Here is a 24,962-nt window from a genome sequence, read left to right as displayed (position 1 = left end):
ATACTTTCACTGATTTCAGAAATAACCTCAGAAAAAAGTAGGCCTCATGAAAGAAGAGTGTAAAGCGAAGGAGGATAGAGCAAACCAACACTGTAGGTGACTGCCAATGAAATGTTAGTTCTACTGTGTTCATTATTGTCGGTTATTACTCACTGCGTTATATCTATTATTTTACAGGTATTGTGTGATTTTGCTTTCGAGGAATATATGATTACATAGCGTACAAACCGCCAGTGACTGCCACAATTTTCTTCTTCTTACTTTCTAACATATAAACTCCTTTCCAAGTGCCAAAATGTACTAGAACAAATAAAATGTCTATAAAACAACATCTGTACTTGTGATGAGATAGTCACAATTCCTGAAGTCTATTGCTTATAGCCTCTGGCTTGCTGAGGAGCATCACAATCCTGGGTCCATGGATAAACCACAAAACCCACTGCATTACGCCACACACAAACAGACCTGACCTGTGAGCAGATCAGTGAGACTAGATCCGACGGTCAGGGCCTACACATTAGTAGGAACCAAATGGCTCAGATCAGTAGGTCCAATCCATTACAGATACCCCCAGAAATGGCCAGCGATCTTGGCCGGTTGCAGAAATCCACTCGTGTGGCCAGCTATTCAAGAGCCACAGACAGCATGTTAATGAGATGAGACCACGGTGATCAATCCATGCAACAGGCAATCTGTTCAAATACTCTGAGAATCAATAATAATGAGGATAAGTAGCAACTCACCCTAAAGATGATTGCTGAACTGCAGACAGGCACATAGAAAAGACTATCACACTTTCACAAATAAATTTTCAGTCATAGCTTCTGTGAGAAAACTAGAGCACACACTCAATCACTCAGACACAACTGACGGACACATGACCACCGTCTCTGGCCACTGCGTCTACAGTCTCTGAGAATCAGACCCAAACAAACAACTCCTCATGCCTGCCTACCTCCCGTCAGCAGCTGCCAGGCTAATGGCGACAAGTGGTGGCAGCACCGACTGCAAGCTGAGGGGAGTGGCAGGAAGTGGAAAAGCAGTTGGAATGAGGGAATAGGGGAAGTGGCGCACATACTCAGCTGCACCTAGCCAGCGACAATGCATGGCACCTCAGTAAACAAACCGTTTCATCTACTGAGACAAAAATGATATTTTTCCAGGTTTTTTTTTTCCCCCCAAGTTTCCCTGACATGTCTGAAATTCTCTGTTATCCACAACCTGTGGCAACCCTGATAATGGTGTTTAGGTCAGGACTCACTGCCACTTCCCTGTCCAGGCTTCACAGGCCATCTCTGCTGATGCCAACAACATAGGCCCAAGCATTAGAAGGAATTCAGGGCCACCACGGTACGCAGCATCCACCACACGGTCCAACAGGATCTGTCTGCCAGTAAGGTGACCCTGAATGACGACAAGATCTGTACGGCTATCAACACTGAAGCCTCCCCACACCATCACAGAACCTTGGAAATCTGTAAATTTCCTGGACAACATAAGGCAGATACCATTCACCTCAGGTCTCTGTACATGAATACTGCATCAGAGGATATCTGAACTCACCAGTGACAAAGTTTCCTGTGGTCATGGGAATGGCAGAACTGAAGATGAGCTGCAAGAAGTCGTGTAAATTGGGGTACTCTAACAATGTCTGGATCCTTTCTTGTAACCTGTCCATTGCAGTCTGATCAAACACAGTGGTTCCAGTGGCCCTTCTGAGATTGTCTTTGCAGTGCAACAGCAGTATCTGTACGATGCCACAACACAGAGATGGTCAGATATCGGTCTTCACACAGGGTTTTAATAAGTTAGTGAGCCTGTCTGACACGCCTTGTATACTAACTTGTCTCCTTGTAGTGTTGCCACAACCTATGGACAGCACAAGGAGAGGCATTGGCACCTGCAGCAACACGAGCAAAAGTCCATATTTTGGATCAAAAAGACTGCCCTTGCAACAAGCACTGAATTAAGATGCTGCATTGCATATGCTTAGTTCAATACAATGTCCAGAAATTGCAACTGCCATCTGTATACCTCACTAGAAAACACTGGGGCACCGATACTCATTTCCTTCCGAGATGTCGCCTGACACTGTAATGTATAAAATAGGCAATAGATGGAAAATTATTCACACCATGCAATTAGAGCACAGGTACCACCTGCATCAAAATAGATCTAACATATCAGACATAGGTACAGGTGTTCCCCATAATTCTTTTAAAAAGTATAAATTTATCCCACTTGGAGACAAGATGGTTGGTGTCTTCATTAAAAAAAGTTTTTGGTTGCCTATGGAATTGTGATTGTACTCTGGTGTGCAACTCTTTGTCTGAAGCAAATTGACAGCCACACATTGCCAAGGTTGTTTCAAGTATGCTGCAGAAGTTCTGCTGGAAAGCCCTTACATATCCTCCACACTGTCCCAATACCTCCCCAAGTGATTTCCATACCCTTGGTGCCCTTACCAAAGACATTTGTGGCTGTCGATTTGATTCGAACGAAGAGGTGCACGCCTGGGTACAATCATGGTTCTGTAGGTGACAGCAAACATTTTTCCATGAAGGCTTTGACCATCTTGTCTCACAGAGGGATAAATGTATTAAAAGCTATGGCAATTGCTTTTGAAATAATGAACAGTTTACTTACTCTTTCTTTTTAAATATCTGTCTTTGTTTCATTTGACAGTTGCTTATACATATGTGTGGAAACAGATCACTTACAACTTAAAAACAGAACAGCTGAGGAATTAAAATTCCATGTAAGAGGAAGAGGGAAATTTATATAAAGGCCAGAATAACCAAGCTCTCACGTTACTTGCAAGCTGCAAGAAATACTATAATATTTTGAGGAGAGTCATTAAAATGTCCAGAAGTATGCACATCCTGACAGAAATGAATAATTCAGATAATAGGATTAAAGCTATATGGGTCATTCTCAAACGGGAGGCACGACAGCCAGCCAGTGTACCCCAATACCATAACAATTAAACTAAATGGCAATTTTCTCACTGGTAATTCACAAGCTGTGAATACTTTTTAACAATCACTTTCTAAATATAGCAGCAAAAATAGATTAAACAGTTCAGTTGAAGAAGCAAGAGAATATATTAAAAACATCACTCCACAAAACTTTAAGCAACTAGAAACAGCACCAACACTATGAAACTAACAGACTTATAAAAACTCTAAAAATCAAAAGCTTATCTGGTGTCGGTGGAATTTCAAACAAATTTGTGAAAAGTTGCTCTAACTTAATGAGTAATGTCCTCAATGATAAATATAATGCATCACTGACACAGCAAATTTTCTCAGATTAAAATATGCAATAGTTTCACTATTTTATAAGAAAGGTGACAAGAAAGTTTTAAATAATTGGTGTCACATTTCCTTACTGGTATCTTTTTCTAAAATATTCGAGAAAGTTACGTACTCAAGAATAGTTTCACTTTTAAGTGTTTACTTAGCATATCACAGTTTGGATTCCAGAAGGTCAATGTGACTTAAAAAGGTATTTACACATTCACCTAACAAATATTACACGCCTTAAATAATAAAATGTCGATGGCTGGCACTTTTTTGTGATCTTCTCAGGGCATTTGATTGTGAAGATCATGTTACACTCTTACAAAACTCAAGTTTTATGGAATTGATGGCTTTACACACAACTGATTTGAATCATACTTCACAGAATGCAAAAGTTGAGCTGAATAATTCACACGATGTTGGAAAGGTAAAAAATTTTAGTGACTGGGGGGGAAATCGCTAAGAGTCCACCAGGATTCAATTTTGGGTCCACTCCTATTCCTTAAATATGTGAATGACCCTCCAATTAACATTGAACAAACAAAATTGGTACTTTCTGCAAGCAATGTTTGTGTTATAATAAATCCCATTAGACAGAATGCAACAGAAGAGATTGTTAATGATGTTCTACGGAGAATTATCAGGTGGTTCTCTGAAAATGGATTCCCCTCTCAATTTTGAGAAAACATGCTCTATGCAATTCTGTAAAATAAAGAGAGAAATACCAACAATTGATGTAGCACACGAACAGGAGACAGTATATTGGGCAAAATGGTTCAAATTTTTGGATGTACATACTGCTGAAAACTTTAACTGGAAGAACCGTCTTACTAAGCTTTCCAAACAACTCAGCACACCTACTTTTGCTCTTTGTATAGATAACTGCTGATCCTGGAAACAAACAAATCATTCTCCTGGCATATTCTGGCTATTTCTACTCAATAATATCTCATGGAATAATTTTCTGCAGTAACTTGATTGCTTAGAAAGAGAGTATTGATTCCACAAAAGCAAGCAGCAAGAATAACACGTAGTATTCATCTGTGGTTGTTATGTAGGTACCTCTTCAAAGAGTTATGTATTTTAATTGCACCATCACAACACATACATGATCGCTAATACAATTCTTCATAAATAATCTATCACAATTTGAGAATAGTGATGCCCACACCTAAAACACTAGTGGGAAAGATGACCTTTATTACACGTTATTAAAGGTGTTAGCGTCTCATAAAAAGAGTTCAATATGCAGCAACTAATTTATTTTACAATTATCCCAATAAAATAAAGTGGCTGACAGGCAGCAAAGCAAAGTTTTAAATGTAACCTGCTTCTATTGCTTAAAAACTGGGAGCTGGTAAAAAATTAGTTTTTAAGTGTAGTTGCATGAGTAACATGTTAATTACTGTTAACACATGTATATGCAGCCTGTAAACTGACTCGTTTCAACTAAAGGGTCGTACAAATGATTTATGAAACATGTAACTCACTAACCAACCTACAAAAGGAACAGACTGATACCAATCAGCCAACAAGCACTGATTATATTAACAAATACTATTTTACACTTCCAAGAGAATAACATGAATTGAAGTTTACTGGCACACTGTATTGTATACAGAAATGAAAGAAGGAAGCACCAGGAAGTAAGTACTGCACACACATCTTCTGTTTTTTTACAGACCGACTACTAATAATCAGTGTCTCTAATTTAAGAATGAAAAATAATTTCTCCTGGCCTAAACCCGGCTTCAGCTCTGAAAGGAGTACATCAGTCATTCATACTGCTATTTGGTCTTCTACCCAGATAAATTTGGGCTCAGTGTGATAGTGGAAAGCCCGCCCACCGCTGCCACCCTCCGCCAAAATCTTCGTTGCGGTGTTTAACATGGGGTGTAAGTTGTTTCCCTAAAGCAATTACTTGTGCGGCAAAAAGTGCTCACTCGAAGACTATTGTTTACCCATGTAACTGTATGTAAAATGTGAATTCAATTACTCAATATCAGTGTTTGTCGTTAAGTAAAATCTATAAAACATTAAAGTAAACATAGTTTGTCTGTCAACGTCAAGGCACTCGTACTTAGTATTATGGTAACAACAATCATGTCCCATAAAAACAATATGCATGTACTGATAGTTCTGGAGCAAAGTTGATTCATGTACAGCAAGTCTGATCAGAAGGTAGTCCTTATCACAACTGTATGTTATTTGGGGATGTACCGCTATACTGAGTGTTTAAATATCAGTCGCATGTTAATATACTAAGCGATGTTTCTGTGTAGCTAGTATCAAAAATTTATGTCACACCTCTGCTACAAAATCGGCATTTTTTGATTCTACTTCCACCTACAAGGTGAAATTATGCTGGCGTAGCAGTACTGCATCCACATTTCCGTCGTTATGAGATTCGTAGTGAACAGTGATTTTCGATCCCGTAACTAGTGGTAAACCCTAAACAACCGATGTTGTGTTTCACTCCCTCTGCAAAGAATCAATAAAATATCCGCACACAATGTTTGTTACTTTTGTTCGTTGTCGATGAGAACTGTTTACGTGGTATGGTACACCAGATTTTGCGCAGTTTCAAATAACCTAGCTACACAAATGACGCTATCACTCACATCCGAATGATAGTCAGTTTCGTTTACTTGAAACTACAAGAATAAAATATCACTACTAAAAGCTTCAAGGATGGCACATTTTAAGGCGTTACCCTCATTTCAGTAAACTGTTTATTTCAGCCTTGGTGAATCATAACATGTGACCACCGACCGCCATCTTCGTCCCGAGTGCAACGCTAAATGTTGAGTTGGCTAACCTGAAGATTGTTTATGCATGACGCTAGTTCTCATACAGCTCTGTTGGGAAACCACTGAACAATATGATTTACATGGCTGTCGCGGTCGCTTTAGAAGCAATCAGTGAGATCATTAACGTTCCAGACAAACGTTATGTCACTAAAGAATAGCCTAAAATTGCCTAGTGTGTGTTACTTAACCTCTTTGGCGTCAGTCAGCTGTCATTGCGGCTGGGCAGTCGCAGAGCAGTGCTGCCGCTGCGGATGAGAACAGCGTGGAATTGTGAAATTGTAGTGTCGCTGCTCATATGTTTTGCTGGTACGGCTTGGCTGGGTGGTGTTGGTTGATGCTATAAGCGAAGAGCAAGCAGCCTGCAGGAATGGTTGTTGTGGAGTTTGTTTAGCCCATCGGCGTAGCAGACATTCACGTATTTACTGCCTGGTAAGTCGTTTTGTGCAGCCTGGAACATGTAGATGTGATGTACAGTGTATCTAGAGCTGTTAATCTGTAATTCGTTGAAAACTTTTTTATCAAAGCACGGGTGTGCGTCGTGTCCCTTATTCGTCCGCAAGGAGTAATGGCTGAAATTTGACCCATATATTCTGAGATATGTATTTCAGCTTCACGCTATTGATTGATGCTCCTGCCAATACGGACAGAAGGCGTATGTGTGCCTGCGTGAATACCTGCGCCGTAGACAGCTGGTTTTTTATAGCAGGCGACGCAGCCTCACAGCTTGAAGAAAAAGTTAACCTAGAAGTATAATGTGTTGCGTACGTCCTCAAGGGTCGGGAACACGCAGCTGTTGCTCTCCCGTGCCTATATTTGGTCGATCAAAGCTATTTGTTTCGAACTCTGTAGCGAAGGCCAACGCCACGCCGAGGAGTTTAGCATCGCTGCCAAGCTGGTAAAAGATTTAAATTATCTCCGCGATCACGTGCCCTATAGCTTGGTTTCCTTGCGGTATCAGTCGAACGCTTTCTTGATGGATTGCCTTTTTGATGAGCAGAATCATTTCTTATGTAACAGACCGTGCGTACGTACTTATTTTCCGCGTCCCTTTAATGACCCCCGGTCCCGCTTACGTAGCGAATATTTTCGGCTCGTCCAGACTGTCTCGGCATGTAGTCTGTCGTTTTAAGTTCGCAGCTATACACCTGCTCGGTCTGCTACTCCAGGGCAAGAAAGCTGTCGATGCGAGGCCCTAGGAACGAGGACAAAGTTATGCATGGGTGGCACATAGAAAGTCCAAAGCGGCATTGTGTCCCTTTTTCGTTATTTTAATTTGCTTCTGCACTGCTGTTTTTATTTATCATCGACAGAAAAGACGGGTTTTCCGATTGATGGATATGTGTCGTTAGTAGGGCAATCAGTCCTGCGGGCATACTGTGTGATTCACTGACCAAAAAGCATCAGTCGGAATGGACACCCGCAGCTCCTTTTGCAGGTTGTTACTTCCAGAAACTGTTCGTGTTTTGTCTCTCCGATCGAAGCTAGGCGTCTATGAGCCTGCTCAGGCAAATAGGCTCCCCCAGGAATACAGCGTCGCCCCTAATACGGATAGTGTGCTGCTGGCGTTGCTTAAGGCGTTCGTTGTATCCGTGGCGTCGGTGACGCTGTGTGTGTGTGTGTGTGTGTGTGTGTGTGTGTGTGTGTGTGTGGTGACGCTGTTTGTGCGCCCATGTTTAACGAGAGCTAATCTGCTGTTCGTGGCCCAAGTCGAGCTGAGCTGCCGACGTTTGCTGTTAGCGAAGGAGGGGTGGGCGATAGGCGATCAGTCTTCTTTGGCCAAAGGGGGAGGGGGGGAAGCAGCGGCCACCGTGTCGCAACAACACGCCAGGCAGCTGTTTACCTGCCGCCCCGCTGCAGTTTTCTCTTTGCTTGCCGGCGTTTCCCCTGGTAAGGCTTTTCGTGCTCCTGTTTTGCCGGACGCGTTTTCCGCTAGCAACGGGCTTCGCGTCCCAGGCGTTCGCCGGTGCTAGAGAGCGAAGCTCTCCACGCTGAAGGGACGCCTAGCGATCCGCAGCCAAACCATCTTATCGTGTCCCCTGCCCGGAGTGAAGCAGCGTCCTTCTTTACTTCGGCGAGCTGAAGACAGCTGTGGAATGTAACACACCCCCCCCCCCACTCTCTTTCTTTCATCGCCTTTGTTTACGGAACATTATATACTTTGCAGGGCTTTTCAAGCGAACCATCAGCTTTGCTACTCGAAACTGCGTAGTATGTATACCATAAATCTTACACACACACACACACACACACACACACACACACACACACACACACACACACAGGTCAACTGAAACGCACCCCCCCCCCCCTCCCCCCACAATCCCTCCTGGTTAGCATTTACTTATTTATTCGTCTTTCGACCAACACAACAGTGTAGGACATATCACATAAATAACTTACTTAAAACAGGTACGAAATGGGCTAGGATTAGGCAAGGGATGGAGTAAGAGGTTGGTCAGGTCTTTCAATGGAAACATCCCAGCATTCACATTATCAACTTAGGAAAACCAACGCCAGGAACCTGGCGCTCGCGAGTGGAAGTCCAGTCGGTGTCTTACCGCTGCTAAAGCCGACCGCTCGGTATGCGATTTGGGAGAAAACAGTCAATAGAATACACGCATGTAGTACACAAGTAGCTTATATCATGCTCGATAAGTATACACAATAACGTTACTCGAACATAAGAGTTTGTTTTATATGGTGTCTGAAAAAATAAGAACACCTACCAGCACTACTCCCTCCATAACTATTTTCGTACCCGATTCTTTTCATTGAGGCGGTGTATACATTTTGCATAGACGCCCACAGAAAGATAGTACACCTCTTAACAGATTGAAAATGTACTGAACAATAACCGAGGGTCTAGTATTTCTGTAAGCTTAATATATTCACTTACGTTGTAGAAACACTTCTCAAGAAGAAACGTTTTTAGCTCGGCTCTAACCTCTTTACCAACATGTTTGTGTATGTTGGCAGTGCATTATAAAGAATGACACCGTGGTTCACATGTCCTAGAGTAGGTGTTCCTGCTTGCTCTACGTAAAGTGACAAACACAGTACAGTGTATTACAATTTTGATCATCACTATTGGTCTCAAAGTAGAGCTCTGATCTGTCTACCGCCCAGATTTGGGTCTTCCGCCGTTTTTCCTTAAGTTGTTTCGGACGTGGGTTACACTGGACCCACATTCGGAAAGAACGGTGTTCGAAATCACACCCGGACGCACTGGTTTAGGCATTCCGTGCTGCTTCTGAATCGATCAGGGCTTAGGTGATTTCTTCGAAAAGGGTATGACCGATATCCTTCCCCATGCTTACTATGGCGAAGCTAGAACTTCATCTCGAATGATATTATCGTCAACGAGGCGTTAAATCTTTAATCTTCGTTCCTTTTAGTATGGTTCGTTCAACGACGGCAGGCCTGCCCCCCCCCCCCCCCCCCCTCTAGTCTAAATGAGCGAGTGCAGCGACTCTTAATTACTTCCGTGCTAATGAAGGCGTTTGATTCATATTTCTTTTGTGATTGAGGAGGAGGGAACACAGGATCCCATCTAATCCATTGCGAGAAACACGGCGACTCTGTGACTTTGAAGAATTAGCTCAGATTGCTTCCACTTCTGTGACACCCATATGTTTGCATCTCCACCAATAGTGGAATCATCGCCATATTTCATGCCGTTCGGAAGTTTCACGAGAAAAGCAGACTACAGCGCACAGAGAGATTACACGCAGTATAACTGCAACAAATTTAACCTGCCCTGTGTAGTACTAAACACTGGATGATTATAATTAAAGTGCAGCTACTCATGGAGATCCAACGTGGGCTGTAATTACCATATTGCAGCGAAAGTTATTAGATATGAAAATGCGTTAACGCGGAACCGGTTTACGCTGAAAAAAGTTCCAGTTTTGGCCAAGAGGTCCGAATCTGGCGCTGTACAGCGTCTCTACGTTGTTTCCGGTGCTTATGGTGAACAAATTGTGTAAGCGGCAGTGACTAATAAATTCAACATTATGCTTTCCTCAAGCGTTTGACCTTTTCTACCCACATCCTACTCCTAATAAATTACATACGGAAACATTTCTGTATGTCTTGTTTGCATTCACAGAGCAAGATTGCAACTAGTGGTCAAAAATTGGAACTAAATTTTTTCAGCGTAAATCGGTTCCGCATTAACGCAATAGAATATTTATAAAAGAGCGCTGCCACACGATAATCACAGCCCACTGTGAATCTCTATGAGCAGCTGCAATTTAATTATAACCATCTGATACCATTAACAGAACAGTTGTAAAAAAGATACGTTTATTAGATCGGTGACCGGTTTCTATGGCCAGTTTAAGGTTATTAGAGTATCGGCGTAACTTAGGAGACGAACGCTAGACAGCGTCCTCAAACTACTGTCCGTTTATTAAGACTCTGTAGCTATCTTCGTTTTTTTAGAACCAAGAAACATACTGCTGATGCCTGTATGCGCTTTTCGAAATCAAGTAAGTAGCCATTCATCCATACCAACGTCATTCTTAGTGAGGAATAATGAAGAAAATCTGTCCTTGATCCGAAGTAGAAAGCTGTGAGATATTTAGCGAGTCATGGTAGGTATATCGAAAAGACAGGTTAGACACTGTAGGAGGGAAAGTGTTGACTGCAGTCGACGGAAGTATTGTCTCTGTTGAGGTCGAAACTGTGTGTCAGTGAAATTATCTGGTCGCGTCTAAGTGAAATCTCGTTGTTGGATGTTTCTCCTGGCTAACCGATTCGGCTGAAACAGTTGTAGAGTCAGCAGCGCGTAAATACCGAGATCTTGCAATAGTAGTTGGAGATACTGGCTGGATGTGGCTTTTCTGCCGAGTACAGACATGGGCGTGTGTGAATTCATTGCAGGGAGTACACTGTCAGTCTTGCAATGTACATTTGAACACGGCTTTCGAAAATTGTTGAGCAGCTAGTTCGGCAGCCCATACGCGGCGGAAGTTTCTTAACCCTTGTTGCTACAACCAGGCTGCACCTTATCGACAGCGTCAGCATAGACATGGGGATTAGTGATTATGATGTTCACGAAAGTTAATAAATCAGTTAAGGCCAGGAGAGTGTTTCCGCTAGAAAGACCAGGGAAGCAGCTGTTAGCAATGAAATGACAACATTCTGTTCCGGTATGATGGACAAAGGGGATTTATGGGCAAAGTTTAAACGCACTGTAAATCGTGCTCTAGAGAAGTACGTGCGTACTAAGTGGGTCAAGGACGAAGACGACACACCGTGGTTTTATAACCAAATTCGGAAAATGTTGAGGAAGCAAAGGTTGTTTCACCCTCGGTTCAAAAGAGAACGCGCAAATGAACACAGGCAAAATTTAGTAGAAATCTGTGTGTCTATTCAGAGCAAACAAAACCACGTCAGTCATACCTTAGCAAAAGCTCTGGCCGAGAACTCGAGAAAATTCTGGTCCTATGGAAAATGACTTAGTGGGTGTTAGACTTCGATCTAGCCTCTCGTTGATCAGTACGGTGTGGTAGTAGAAGATAGCAAAGTGAAGCCTGAAGTTTTAAATTTCGCGTTTAAGAAAACTTCAATGCAGGAGAATCGTACAAACATACCGTGGTTTGACCGTCGCACAATCCCGTATCGACGTAAGTATCCCTGGCGTAGATAAACAGCTGAAAAGTTGAAAACAAGTCGTCAGGTCCAGGTGGAATCCCAACTCAATTTTGCAAAGAGTACTCTACGGCAATGGCCCATTACTTAGCTTGAATTTTACGCAAATCCATTGCCCAGCGAAAAGTCCTAAGTGACTGGGAAAAAAGCGCAGGTGGCCCCTGTGTATAAGAAGGGATTCGCAAAATTACATACGAATATCCCATAAAACGGTTTGCCTCACAATTCTGGAAGATACTCTTGGTTCGAATATGAGCAATCTGCGGTTGTTTGCTGACGATGCTGTGGTGTACGAGAAGGTTTCGAAGTTGAATGATTGTAATACAATACAAGATCACGTAGATAAAACTTTTGGTCAGTGTAGTGAATGGCACCTAGCTTTAAATTTAGAAAAAATGAGTTAATTCGGATGACTAGGAAAAACAAAACCGTAATATGCGGATTCGGCATTAGTAGTATCCTTATTGACACAGTAAAGTCGTTTAAGTAACTGGGCATAACGTTGCAAAAAGTTATGAAATGAAACGAGCTTGTGATGATTGTGGTAGCAAAGGCTACTACAGTTTATTGGGAGAATTTTGGGAAAGTGTATTTAATCTGTAAAGGAGACCGCATATATGACGCTAATGCGACCTATTCTGGAGTACAGCTATCGCTTATAGAATCGTACCTTGATAACATACAACAAATGGTCATAATTGAGAACCAACTATCAGACATACTCAAAATTGAAACCGGAGTTATTCAAGGATCAGTAATTGGCCCATTTCTCTTTCTAGTGTATATCAATGACCTCCCACATAACTTGCCAGACAAATCAATTCTATATGCTGACATCACCTTAATAACATCAGACGGAAATTGGAAACTTAACAGCACAAAAATACAGACATGGTAGAAAACTCCACCACATGGTTACAAAGCAATAAATTGGTCCTAAAAGGCAATAAAACAGAGACAATATATTTTCATTTCAGTAAGTTGAAACCAGAAGGGACGGTAAACACATCTGTCAAACTGCTAGGAATGTATTTAGACGCGAATTTGAACTGGGGCGAACATACGCAACAACTATGCAAGAAACTGTTCAGAGTAATTTTTTTATTGCGCAAACTTAGGACTTGTCAGTAAGAGCCAAATGTTCGAGGCATACTATGCCTTTTTCCACTCGCACCTGGTGTATGGCACAATACTTGGGGGGAACTCTTCAGGGGTTCAGGAAGTTTTTAAGCGGCAGAAGAGGGAGTTAGGGGTATAAAGGGCTTACCCGACAATCAATCATGCAGGGAGGTGAAAATAATGACTCTCTGCAATATTCATATACCACTGCCTGATAGACATCAAAGAAAACCAGAGTAACTTCACAGTAAGGGGGAGGTACATTCACACAACACAAGAAATAAACATTACATTGACACGCCCCAGGTAAGGCTAAAGAAAACCCAAAACTGCCATAACTACATGGGATTAAGCTATTCAACAAACTGCCTATAACCCTGAGGGAAATGCCAGTACAGCAACTAGGGAAGTAACTAAAAAATTGGCTGGTTCTGAATACAACCTACAACACCCTGGAATTCGAAGAAAACTTGAGACGCCTCCAGAATGAATGATGATTATAGCATGTGGTGAAAATATAGGCGCTATCATATTCTGTGAAAAATTTGATCCAAGGAGATGTATAACTGTAAATACTTTTCTTTTCTGTATATTTTTTAAAAACTATTTGGTACCTTTAAAAAAAGCCTGTATGTATTGTATTGTTTTGGTACATTTCCTTGTATTTTTTGACGCTGTCTGTTACAAGAATAAGTTGTTTAACGACAATAAAATTGGATTTGATTTGTTCGGTATCCGCACCAGATCAGATTAATTAAAGGAAGACATCGAAGCAATTCAGAGACGAGCTGCTAGATTGGTTACCAGTAAGTTATAACAACACGCATGTATTAGGGGAGATGGTTCGTGAGCTCAAATGGAAATCTCTGGAGAGAAAGCGACGTTCTTTTCCAGGAATGCTGTTCAGAAAATTTGGAAAACTGGGATTTCAAGCTGACTGCAGAACGAAGCTAAGAGAAATTAGGACTCATACGGAGGCATGTGGACAGTCGTTTCCCCATGCTCTATTTGCGAGTGGAACAGGAAAGGAAATGGCTACTTGTGGTACAGGGTAGCGACCGCCAAGCATTGTACGGCGGGTTGCGGAGTATGTGTTAGGTGTAGAAGCACACATTCATGTAGGGCCTGCAGTGTGATCATACAGTCATCTTAAGACAACATTTCAGTGATCCATGCTGAAGATGGCGACCAGATGGGTCGCTGGGAAGGTGACTGTATTCTTCGGCTGCAGACACGACAAAAATATATTTAATAACATCTGTCACCGATTAGGCCTTAGACCTATTCCGACCGGCCATCTGCTGCCTACAAGACAGTAAGAGGAACGATGCTAGTAAAGGAATCTTGGTGATACTGCTGCTTCTTTCTTCAAGCAGCTCCTCATTTGGCTCCAAGATGCTGAGTGGATCCTATTTCAGACTTCCCTACCTCAGAAAAATTCGAGGCGGTGCCGGGAATCGAACCCAGGTCTTAACGCGCCGGTGGCAGCGACGCTAAGTACTCAGCTACTACGGCGATCTGTAGTCGGTCAATACACCTTGAAAACTTACGTAGTCACAGCCCGACGGTTAGTTCGGAAACCGCAGTCATTTACTACACATGCTACTATTGGAGGTAGTGTGCCTTTGTCTTCCATTGGCTTCCGAACTGACGCACCTTGCCACTTGTAGGGGTATATACCGTTTTCTGTAATGGCTGTACGACACATCTTGGTTACATGCTGGAATCTAGTTAGAGAGGACAGACGTTCAAGCTTCTCTCAACCATCCAGATTTCGTTTTTCTGAGATCGGTTAAGACTAATGCTGCAGTGGTACTTTTTAAAAGGACACTCAGTTCCGTTCCGCATTCCTGTCCTTCTCTAATGACGACCTCGTCGAAGGAATGTTAAATCCTGACCTTCCCTTTTTTAAATACCGACCTGCCCACGATTCTAGCAGCGCAGCGCCCCCCACCCCCTCACCCCTCCCCCAAAATTCCGTCGGTGCATTGATTCACGGTGGCATGACATTGACTAGAAACGCTGAGGCAGCTATCTAGGATTGGTCCCTCTAGTGCCTTGCGTGACGTTTCTGCAACACGTGCACTAAACGCAGACTGATATGTCCCAAGAAGGCTTAATTTCTTCAAGCCTTCTCTGGCACCAGTTTCCGATGTTCGCCCCATTTTATATTGCAACAATTCAGTTACTCATTTTCGTCACCGTGTTCACCTCCAGGGATTATGCTGGCTGCCTGTTCCGTCTTCAAAAATTATTATTCATTTTATAAACTGAAACGCCTTGAAGCATCCTGGCTGATTAAAACTGTGCGCCGGACCGAGACGCGAACTCGGGACCTTTGCCTTTCGCGAGCAAGTGCTCTACCAACTGAGCTACCCAAGCACGACTCACACCCCGCCCTCACAGCTTTTTCATATCAGCGCACACTCCGCTGCAGAGTGAAAAGCTCATTCTGGAAACATCGCCCAGGCTGTGGCTAAGCCACGTCTCCGCAATATCCTTTCTTTCAGGAGTGCTAGTTCTGCAAGGTTCGCAGGAGAGCTTCTGTAAAATTTGGAAGGTAGGAGAAGAAGTACTGGCAGAAGTAAAGCTGTGAGGACGGGGCGTGAGTCGTGCTTGGGTAGCTCAGTTGGTAGAGCACTTGCCCGCGAAAAGCAAAGGTCCCGAGTTCGAGTCTCGGTCCGGCACACAGTTTTAATCTGCCAGGAAGTTTCATATCGGCGCACACTCCGCTGCAGAGTGAGAATCTCATTCTGAAACGCCTTGTTGTTGCAAAGGATATTTATGAATCATAGATCCGTGTTTCATCTTTCATGGCAAGGCACCTTTAGTGGTTTTAATAGTTTGTTACTAATTCATCGAAGCCACCATAATGTAATAAGGCCAAACGTGTCTGGAACACTAATAAATGTAGATTGCAGCAACAAAAGCTTTGTTTCAATTTATAAAACGATCATTTATATACCGGGTGAGAAGAACAAAACTGTCCCGGAAAATACACGATCGAGTCACATTAATGTGACCACCGCCTGTGTTCGACGTAAACGTGCAGTAACCACTCACAGACGGCAGCTGCCAGCACTAGCAGTGTAGGGTATATAATCTGCGATTCGACTCCCAGAAAACTTTGCAGTCGTTGTCGTAATGTGGAAAAGGAGCGATTGATATGACGTCCAAAAGGGTACGATCATTGACCTTCGGGAGAGGGGTGGAAGCATTTTCGAAACGATTAAGTCTGGCCGGCCGCTGTGGCCGAGCGCTTCTAGGCGCTTTAGTCCGGAACCGCGCTGCTGCTGCGGTCGCAGGTTCGAATCCTGCCTCGGGCATGGATGTAATGGCCTTAGGTTAGTTAGGTTTAAGTAGTTTTAAGTTTTATGCCACTAATGACCTCAGATGTTAAGTCCCATAGTGCTTAGAGCCATTTGAACCATTTGATGAAGTCCGTAAACTGTTCGCGTGTCACAATGGTTAAATTGTAGCGAGTATGGGAAAATGGCGCTACCCAAAATCGGCATCGAGGCAACTGTGGTGCACCGTTGTTGTTGTTGTTGTTGTTGTTGTTGTTGTTGTTTTCCGTCCTGAGACTGGTTTGATGCAGTTCTCCATGCTACCCTATCCTGTACAAGCTTCTTCATCTCCCAGTACTTACTGCAACCTACATCCTTCTGAATCTGCTTAGTGTATTCATCTCTTGGTCTCCCTCTACGATTTTTACCCTCTACGCTGCCTTCCAGTACTAAATTTGTGATCCCTCGATGCCTCATAACATGTCCTACCAACCGGTCCCTTCTTCTTGTCAAGTTGTGCCACAAACTCCTCTTCTCCCCAATTCTGTTCAATACCTCCTCATTAGTTATGTGATCTACCCATCTAATCTTCAGCATTCTTCTATAGCACCACATTTCGAAAGCTTCTATTCTCTTCTTGTCCAAACTATTTATCGTCCATGTTTCACTTCCATACATGGCTACACTCCATACAAATACTTTCAGAAACGACTTCCTGACACTTAAATCTATACTCGATGTTAACAAATTTCTCTTCTTCAGAAACGCTTTCCTTGCCATTGCCAGTCTACATTTTATATCTCCTCTACTTCGACCATCATCAGTTACATTGGTCCCCAAATAGCAAAACTCCTTTACTACTTTCTCATTTCTTAATCTAATTCCCTCAGCTTCACCAGATTTAATTCGACTACATTCCATTATCCCCGTTTTGCTTTTGTTGATGTTCATCTTATATCCTCCTTTCAAGACACTGTCCATTCCGTACAACTGCTCTTCAAAGTCCTTTGCTGTCTCTGACAGAATTACAGTGTCATCGGCGAACGTCAAAAGTTTTTATTTCTTCTCCATGGATTTTAATACCTACTCCGAATTTTTCTTTTGTTTCCTTTACTGCTTGCTCAATATACAGATTGAATAACATCGGGGAGAGGCTACAACCCTGTCTCACTCCCTTCCCAACCACTGCTTCCCTTTCATGCCCCTCGATTCATAACTGCCATCTGGTTTCTGTACAAATTGTAAATAGCGTTTCGCTCCTTGTATTTTACTCGTGCCACCTTTAGAATTTGAGAGAGAGTATTCCAGTGACATTGTCAAAAATCTTTCTCTAAGTCTACAAATGCTAGAAATGTAGGTTTGCCTTTCCTTAATCTATTTTCTAAGATAAGTCGTAGGGTCAGTATTGCCTCACGTGTTCCAACATTTCTGCGGAATCCAAACTGATCTTCGCCGAGGTCGGCTTCTACCAGTTTTTCCATTCGTCTGTAAAGAATTCGTGTTAGTATTTTGCAGCTGTGACTTATTAAACTGATAGTTCGGTAATTTTCACATCTGTCAACACCTGCTTTCTTTGGGATTGGAATTATGGGGCCGACGACGGCTACGAAGGTATGCACGGGCGAATAGACGTTCAACTATGGAGGAACTGACCGCACTAATGAACCGAGGGGCTACAGTGTCTCGCGAACGTTGCTGCGTGTGTGTCCCTGCGTCAGGCGCCCCATACTCATGCACCCATGCTGACTGGTGTTCATTGGCGACGAAGACTGATACATGGATGCCAGTACCGAAACTGGACGTCCATTCAGTGGCGGTAGTGTCATTTTCAGATGAATGACGATTTATGCTCCATCGGACAGATGGCTGTTGCCCAAGAAATTCACAGTGCCGTAGACACTGGCGAGCAGATTGATGCCGTATTCCTGGACTTCAGGAAGGCATTTGATACGGTTCCGCACTTACGTTTAGTGAAAAAAATACGAGCTTACGGAATATCGGACCAGGTTTGTGATTGGATTCAGGATTTCCTATAAGAAAGAACACAACATGTCATTCTTAACGGTTCAAAATCTACAGATGTAGAGGTAATTTCGGGAGTACCGCAGGGAAGCGTGATAGGACCTTTATTGTTTACAATATACATAAATGACTTAGTTGACAACATCGGTAGCTCCGTGAGGCTATTTGCAGATGACACGGTTGTCTACAAGAAAGTAGCAACATCAGAAGACTCGTACGTACTCCAGGAGGACCTGCAGAGGATTAATGCATGGTGCGACAGCTGGCAGCTTTCCCTGAACGTAGATAAATGTAATATAATGCGCATACATAGGGGCAGAAATCCATTCCAGTACGATTATGCCATAGGTGGTAAATCATTGGAAGCGGTAACGACCGTAAAATACTTGGGAGTTACTATCCGGAGCGATCTGAAGTGGAATGATCACATAAAACAAATAGTGGGAAAAGCAGGCGCCAGGTTGAGATTCATAGGAAGAATTCTAAGAAAATGTGACTCATCGACGAAAGAAGTAGCTTACAAAACGCTTGTTCGTCCGATTCTTGAGTATTGCTCATCAGTATGGGACCCTTACCAGGTTGGATTAATAGAAGAGATAGACATGATCCAGCGAAAAGCAGCGCGATTCGTCATGGGTACATTTAGTCAGCGCGAGAGCGTTACGGAGATGCTGAACAAGCTCCAGTGGCGGACACTTCAAGAAAGGCGTTACGCAATACGGAGAGGTTTATTATCGAAATTACGAGAGAGCACATTCCGGGAAGAGATGGGCAACATATTACTAACGCCCACATATATCTCGCGTAATGATCACAACGAAAAGATCCGAGAAATTAGAGCAAATACGGAGACTTACAAGCAGTCGTTCTTCCCACGCACAATTCGTGAATGGAACAGGGAAGGGGGGATCAGATAGTGGTACAATAAGTACCCTCCGCCACACACCGTAAGGTGGCTCGCGGAGTGTAGATGTAGATGTACAGCCATGCAACAATTCTTGGAAGAGTCCAGGCCGGAGAAGGGAGCATTGTGGTAATGGGGAACGTTTTAGTGGAATTCCCTGGGTCATCTCGTCATTGCGCAAGGCCCAATGGATCAACTTAAGTATGCATCCACACCTACATGCAGTTTGTTTTTCCTCGGCACGATGGCATCTACCAGCGGGATCATGCAGCGTGTCATACGGCAGGCAGTGCACGTGTGTGGTTCGAAGAGCGTCAAGATAAATTTACCGTACTATATGGCCACCAGACTCCCGGATTTATACCAAACTGAGAATATGTGGGATCACTGTGGTGTGCGTACTGTAAGACCTTCGGTACACACACCATCGTACTATTTGACTTGTCGCTCTAACGAAGTAGGAGAGTGTCAGCAATATGTCTCGTGGTCTCATCGTGGAGTGTTTATCTTCTGCCGTTAGCTCAGACGATAGAAATGCCACTTGCACGCTTAGAGTAGCAGATTGACAGTGACCAACTTTAAACAGAACTTGATTAATTTTCGCACATATTTATTAAAATAATAAAAAGCATAGAAATTACTTAACTTGATTCTGGATGCTGTTTACAGTTGACAATCTGAAGTTCCTTTGGTATTGGTACGTTAATCTTATTCTCACATATCTCTGATACTTGAAAAGTGTCTATACATTTTTCATGGCTATGTACAGGAATATGATAATCTTATTAGGTGCAGACTGAAACTTGACTATAGACTGGTACAGACAAATGCAGACTGACTAATCGGAGGTCTGTACACTCGTTATAATACCTCGCGCTTTCAGGTATCACTGCGCGAGTGTGATCCGCGAGGAGAGTAGGTTCTACGTCAGCAGCAATCTCATTGGCTGCGTTACATATTAACACGCGGATCGGCGGAAGCAGAATTTGGTCCGTCTTTATGGCAGCGCCATCTCGTAGAGCGGAGACGGACGAGCGCTGCGCCTGCGCTGTTGTGCTTAGCGGGGCGCGCTCTAGTGGGAAAGTTGTGTACGCGCTGACTACTCGGAACTATGTACACAACAATCACCTTTACGGCGCCTTGGATCTACAACAGATGACATAGCGCATCTGACTACGACACTGTAGCCGGCATGGCTCCACATCTTCTAGAACCTCACTGACTCCATTCCCGCACGTCTTGCACCAGTACACGCTGCAAACGGTTGTTATTCAGGCTGTTGAGAGAGGGGTCACATTAATGTGACTGGACCGTGTAATTCATACACCTTAAGGTAGACCCGACTTGCTTCATCTCCCGTAACTTGTTAATGAAATTAGATTCGCTGCATTGAAGTGAGTGGAGGACGGCGATGAAATCAATCAAGCTGCAACTTCAGCGGAAACCGGCCAGAAATGATGAGCCCGAAATGTAGTGAATATTGTGGCGGATGGCAACCCGAATCTGAATTTCCCGTTTTTCACAAGTAGTCGACTTAATCGCTGCGCTGTATCAAGGTGTCTCCAGTACTGACTCAGACTGTGACACTGACATTACCATTCAATGTTCGAAAGTCGTACTGGATAATACGGTCAATACAGTGAGGCCTAGAGACACCCTGAGGTAGCACAGTGACAGAAGCGGCCGCTAGTGAGAAACAGGATATTCGGGTCGCGGTCTGCCACAAATTTTCGTTTGTCACTACACTGCCCATTTTACGCTGCCATTTCACCGTCATCCATCATCCATCCAGTTCATCTCAGCTAATGTAATTAAACTGATACATACACCGATAAGCAAACACTTGAGGTCCACATGATTGATAGCATGTTGGTTCACCTTCGGAACGCCGTACAGCAGCATTCTAAAAGTCCTTAGTAGGTTTTCGGCAGTAGGTCACGTAATTCCCGTAAATCATACCTGTCGGTGGTTTGTGAGCGCGGAGCTGGCTGGCTCCAGGTAGCGTCCCAGACCTTGTCCATCGGCTTCAGATTGGGTGAAGTTGGTGACGGACATCAACGTAAGTTCACTGTCATGCACTCAGACCACTGCAACATGAATCTGGCTTTGCGATACGGACAACAGCGATCTAATATAGATTTAAGTGTTAGGAAGTATTTTTGAGTGTTTATCAGAAAGAATCATCCGATTTGCCATTTCTATATTTCTGGAACTAATGAACATACACAATGAATTTTGTTTTTTGATGAACAGGAAACTGGTTTCTTTTCGTACCCTTTATAGGAGTTCAATATTCCCACCTTGTGATGCACGACATATATCAATGCGGTATTCAAATTCTTCCCACACTGCAGCGAGCTTGTCTTGAACAGTTTCCACAGCTGCTGTTTATGCGATGTCTCCATTCATTCATTGTTGTTGCTATCGGAGGCACATCAACAATCTTTTATTAGCCCCACAAGAAATAATCACATACAGTGACCTTGGAGGCCAGTAATGTAAGGCTGAATCATCTGGTCAAATGCGACTGATCCATCGTTCAGTAATCCATTGATTTATAAATTCCCGCACTTTCAGTTGCCAGTGTGGCGGTGCCCCATCCTGTTGGTAAACGAAGTCGTTCGAATCTTTCTCCAACTGTGGGAAGAGAAAGTTCTTAAAGCATGTCGAGATAAGTGCTTCCTGTAACAGAGTTCCCGGCTAAGAAAACCCTCGAAACTGCACAAAACACATTAAATTTTGGAGAGTCCCTCTCGTATTGCGCAACTTCATCTGATTGTTCCTTACCCCTTAGTCTCACGTTGACTTTTCACCTTTCCATTTAAGTGTGCATCGTCACTAAATACTAAGCGTGGAAGAAAGCTGTCATCATCCGTCTTGCCGAGAACGATATTACAGAACTCCACGCGTTGTTGTAACCTTCACGAAGCGCTTGCAGTGGCAGAATTTTGTATGGTTTGATATGTAAATGTCGACGCAACACACGCCAGACGGATATTGGGGGCATGGTGAGTTGTCGAACAGTACGGCGAACGGATTTCTGCGGACTCCTTGTGAAACTATGGCGGATACGTTCGACGTCTGTATCGTTCACTCGGGGACGGCCCGGCGATTTGCCTTTACACAACCAACCTGTTTCTCGGAATTGTTCACACCATCGTCTAATGCTCTGTGCTGCAGGAGGATCCACACCATACCTAGTAGGAAAGTCACGCAGAACGGTTATTACTGACCCGCACTTAGCAAAACGTAGAACACTAAACGCTTTCTGTTATCCCGACACCATTTTCACTGGAACTAACGCACGCAGCTTTTCCACACGTCGCTGCCGAACGCTGGCCGGATATAGAATGGCTCGTCATAAAAGAGGAGAAAATACTGCGCCTGGTTAGCCTCGTGAATTCCGTTATTGTAGGCTCGTTATCAACGTAGCAGGTAACACTTCCAGAACTGAAATGTATTTCTCGGATTCGGATGAGGAAGGAGCTAAGAGATTACTAGACGAGTGACTGTAATACCTTCAGTGGCTTCAGTATTTAACTATACAGAAATCCTTCAGTACTCTCTTAGGTTACACACAGCTTATGCAAGAAAATTACCCTGTGTGAGTAAGGAATTTTCATCATTCTTGTTTTTAATCACAATAGTACGTTAGCTAAAAACGATAACGTATTGCGGTTTTCGTACAAGGAGCGTATTGTGGGAGATTTGCAGTGTATTATTTCATTATGCTTAAAAATTAAATGGCATTCGAAGCTGTATTGCTGCTCTGCTCGTCTCTTTTTACGTGTGAACTGCAGCTGGTCACGTCACTGCAGGCTAGCTGTACAAGCTGACCGGCCAGTGCTGTCCAAGTTAAATGGGCCGGTAAAGCTGTTTGTTGCCCCGTATTAGCACAAAGTCGATGTGCGCATAACGCACAGCACAAAACGTACCCTTATTATCGTACTTGACAGTACTCTAGACAGCTTGGCTCACGTGAAACGGAAATCCAATGAGGTTCCAGCAAACGCGGAAGAATACACAGTGCAATGTTTACAGCAGGTTTATTCTTATGATGAGCGGATTACACAATTGAAGTCGGCGCACACTGCTGCTACCTAGCGGGAACCATGTAAATGTCTGAGAGTTTGCTCTTTCCAACAGTATGTTGTTCATGCACATATCTCAACTAACACAATAGCTATGATTTTTTAAAAATCTGGTGATTGATTTTGATACACCCTGTATTTGTCTATAGTGCAGCCTTGTACAAAAGTGAAACTTGGACGATAAGCAGCTGACAACAAGAGAACAGATTATTTTGAAATTTGGTGCTGCAGAAGATAGCTGAAGGTTAAATGGGTAGATCGAGTAATTAATGAGGATGAATAGAATTGGGGGAAAACGAGATATTTATGGCATGACTTGTGTAAAAGAAGGGGTCGGTTGATACGACACGAGCCATGAATAAATCGTCAGTTTGGTGATGGAACGGAGTGTGGGGGGGTTAAACGTTGTAGATGGAGATAAAGGAATGAATACAGTAAGCTGTTGCAAATGGATGTAGGCTGCCGTAGTTATTTGCGGGTGAAGAGGCTTGCACAGGAGTAACTTACAATTGGGCACACCCGGTAACGATATTTGGGCTGTTTCCTCGCTGTTCTTCCTAGTAAAAGAGCCACGAAACAAAATGTTTCGATGAAAAATGGTTCAAATGGTTCTGAGCACTATGGGACTCAGCTTCCGAGGTCATCATTCCCCTAGAACTTATAACTACTTAAACCTAACTAACCTAAGGACATCACACACATCCATGCCCGAAGCAGGATTCGAACCTGCGACCGTAGCGATCGCGCAGTTCCAGACTGTAGCGCCTAGAACCGCTCGGCCACACCGCCCGGTTGTTTCGATTAAATCTACGGCGGTACTGAAATAGTAGCGGTTTTTCCTGGCGCTGTGTGCACACCATAATGTACTTCCGGGACAGCGGTTGCCCCGACTGCAAAATCACCTGTGCGCGCGCTTAGCCTTAATCAGAGTTTGTGCGCTCTGTTCCTTATCACCTCGTTGTCGACTGGACTCTAACACTTCTATCTTCCTTCCTCCCTTCGGTTTACTCTCAGTCCACAGTGCGTGTTCATTAGAGTTTTCGTTCCATTCAGAGCACACTTTTAATTCTTCTTCACTTCAACCGACAAAGGGAGACCACGACGTTGGGCTCACGAATTTAGTTCAGACTTTGTACACCTCTAGTTGGCCCAGATTTACTTCAAACATTGTGCATCTTTAGTAGGCCACAACATAATGTGCAAGTAATAAGGTGCAACTAGCACTACGTCTTCAGGCGACGAGTGGCTTACCGGGACCATCCGACCGCCGTGTCATCCTCCGTGGAGGATGCAGATAGGACGGGCGTGGGGTCAGCACACCGCTCTCCCGGTCGTTATGATGGTATTCTTGACCGAAGCCAATACTATTCGGTCGAGTAGCTCCTCAGTTGGCATCACGAGGCTGAGTGCACCCCAAAAAATTGCAACAGCGCATGGCGGCCTGGATGGTCACCCATCCAAATGCCGACCACGCCCGACAGCGCTTAACTTCGGTGATCTCACGGGAACCGGTGTATCCACTGCGGCAAGGCCGTTGCCCAATAAGGTGCAACGTGTATGAGGTGACGGTTCGACTCCCGCTCAAACTTAAACCTTAATCCATACTATCAGAAGAAAGAGGAATCTTTCAAAATATCAGCGAGCCGCGTTTTCCCTTAGAAACTCTGAACGTTGCTTGTAAAGGCGAGAAAACTGCATTCATTCGATGTAGTATATGGCGTTACAGTTTGTTTTCCATGTCTGTATGACAAATACCATACTGCAGCGTTCAC

The 24,962-nt window shown here is 43.5% G+C and overlaps 1 pseudogene; it reads right to left on the bottom strand.

Annotated features, from left to right (window-relative positions):
• Positions 1-24,611: 24,611 nt before the first annotated feature.
• Positions 24,612-24,729, bottom strand: LOC124551585 (annotated as a pseudogene).
• Between the last annotated feature and the right edge of the window lie 233 nt (positions 24,730-24,962).

Source organism: Schistocerca americana, chromosome 9 (assembly GCF_021461395.2).
Source record: "Schistocerca americana isolate TAMUIC-IGC-003095 chromosome 9, iqSchAmer2.1, whole genome shotgun sequence".
In the NCBI taxonomy this organism is placed as follows: domain Eukaryota; kingdom Metazoa; phylum Arthropoda; class Insecta; order Orthoptera; family Acrididae; genus Schistocerca; species Schistocerca americana.
Note: the sequence above shows the minus strand (reverse complement) of the source record. Positions and strands in the feature narration are given on the sequence as shown.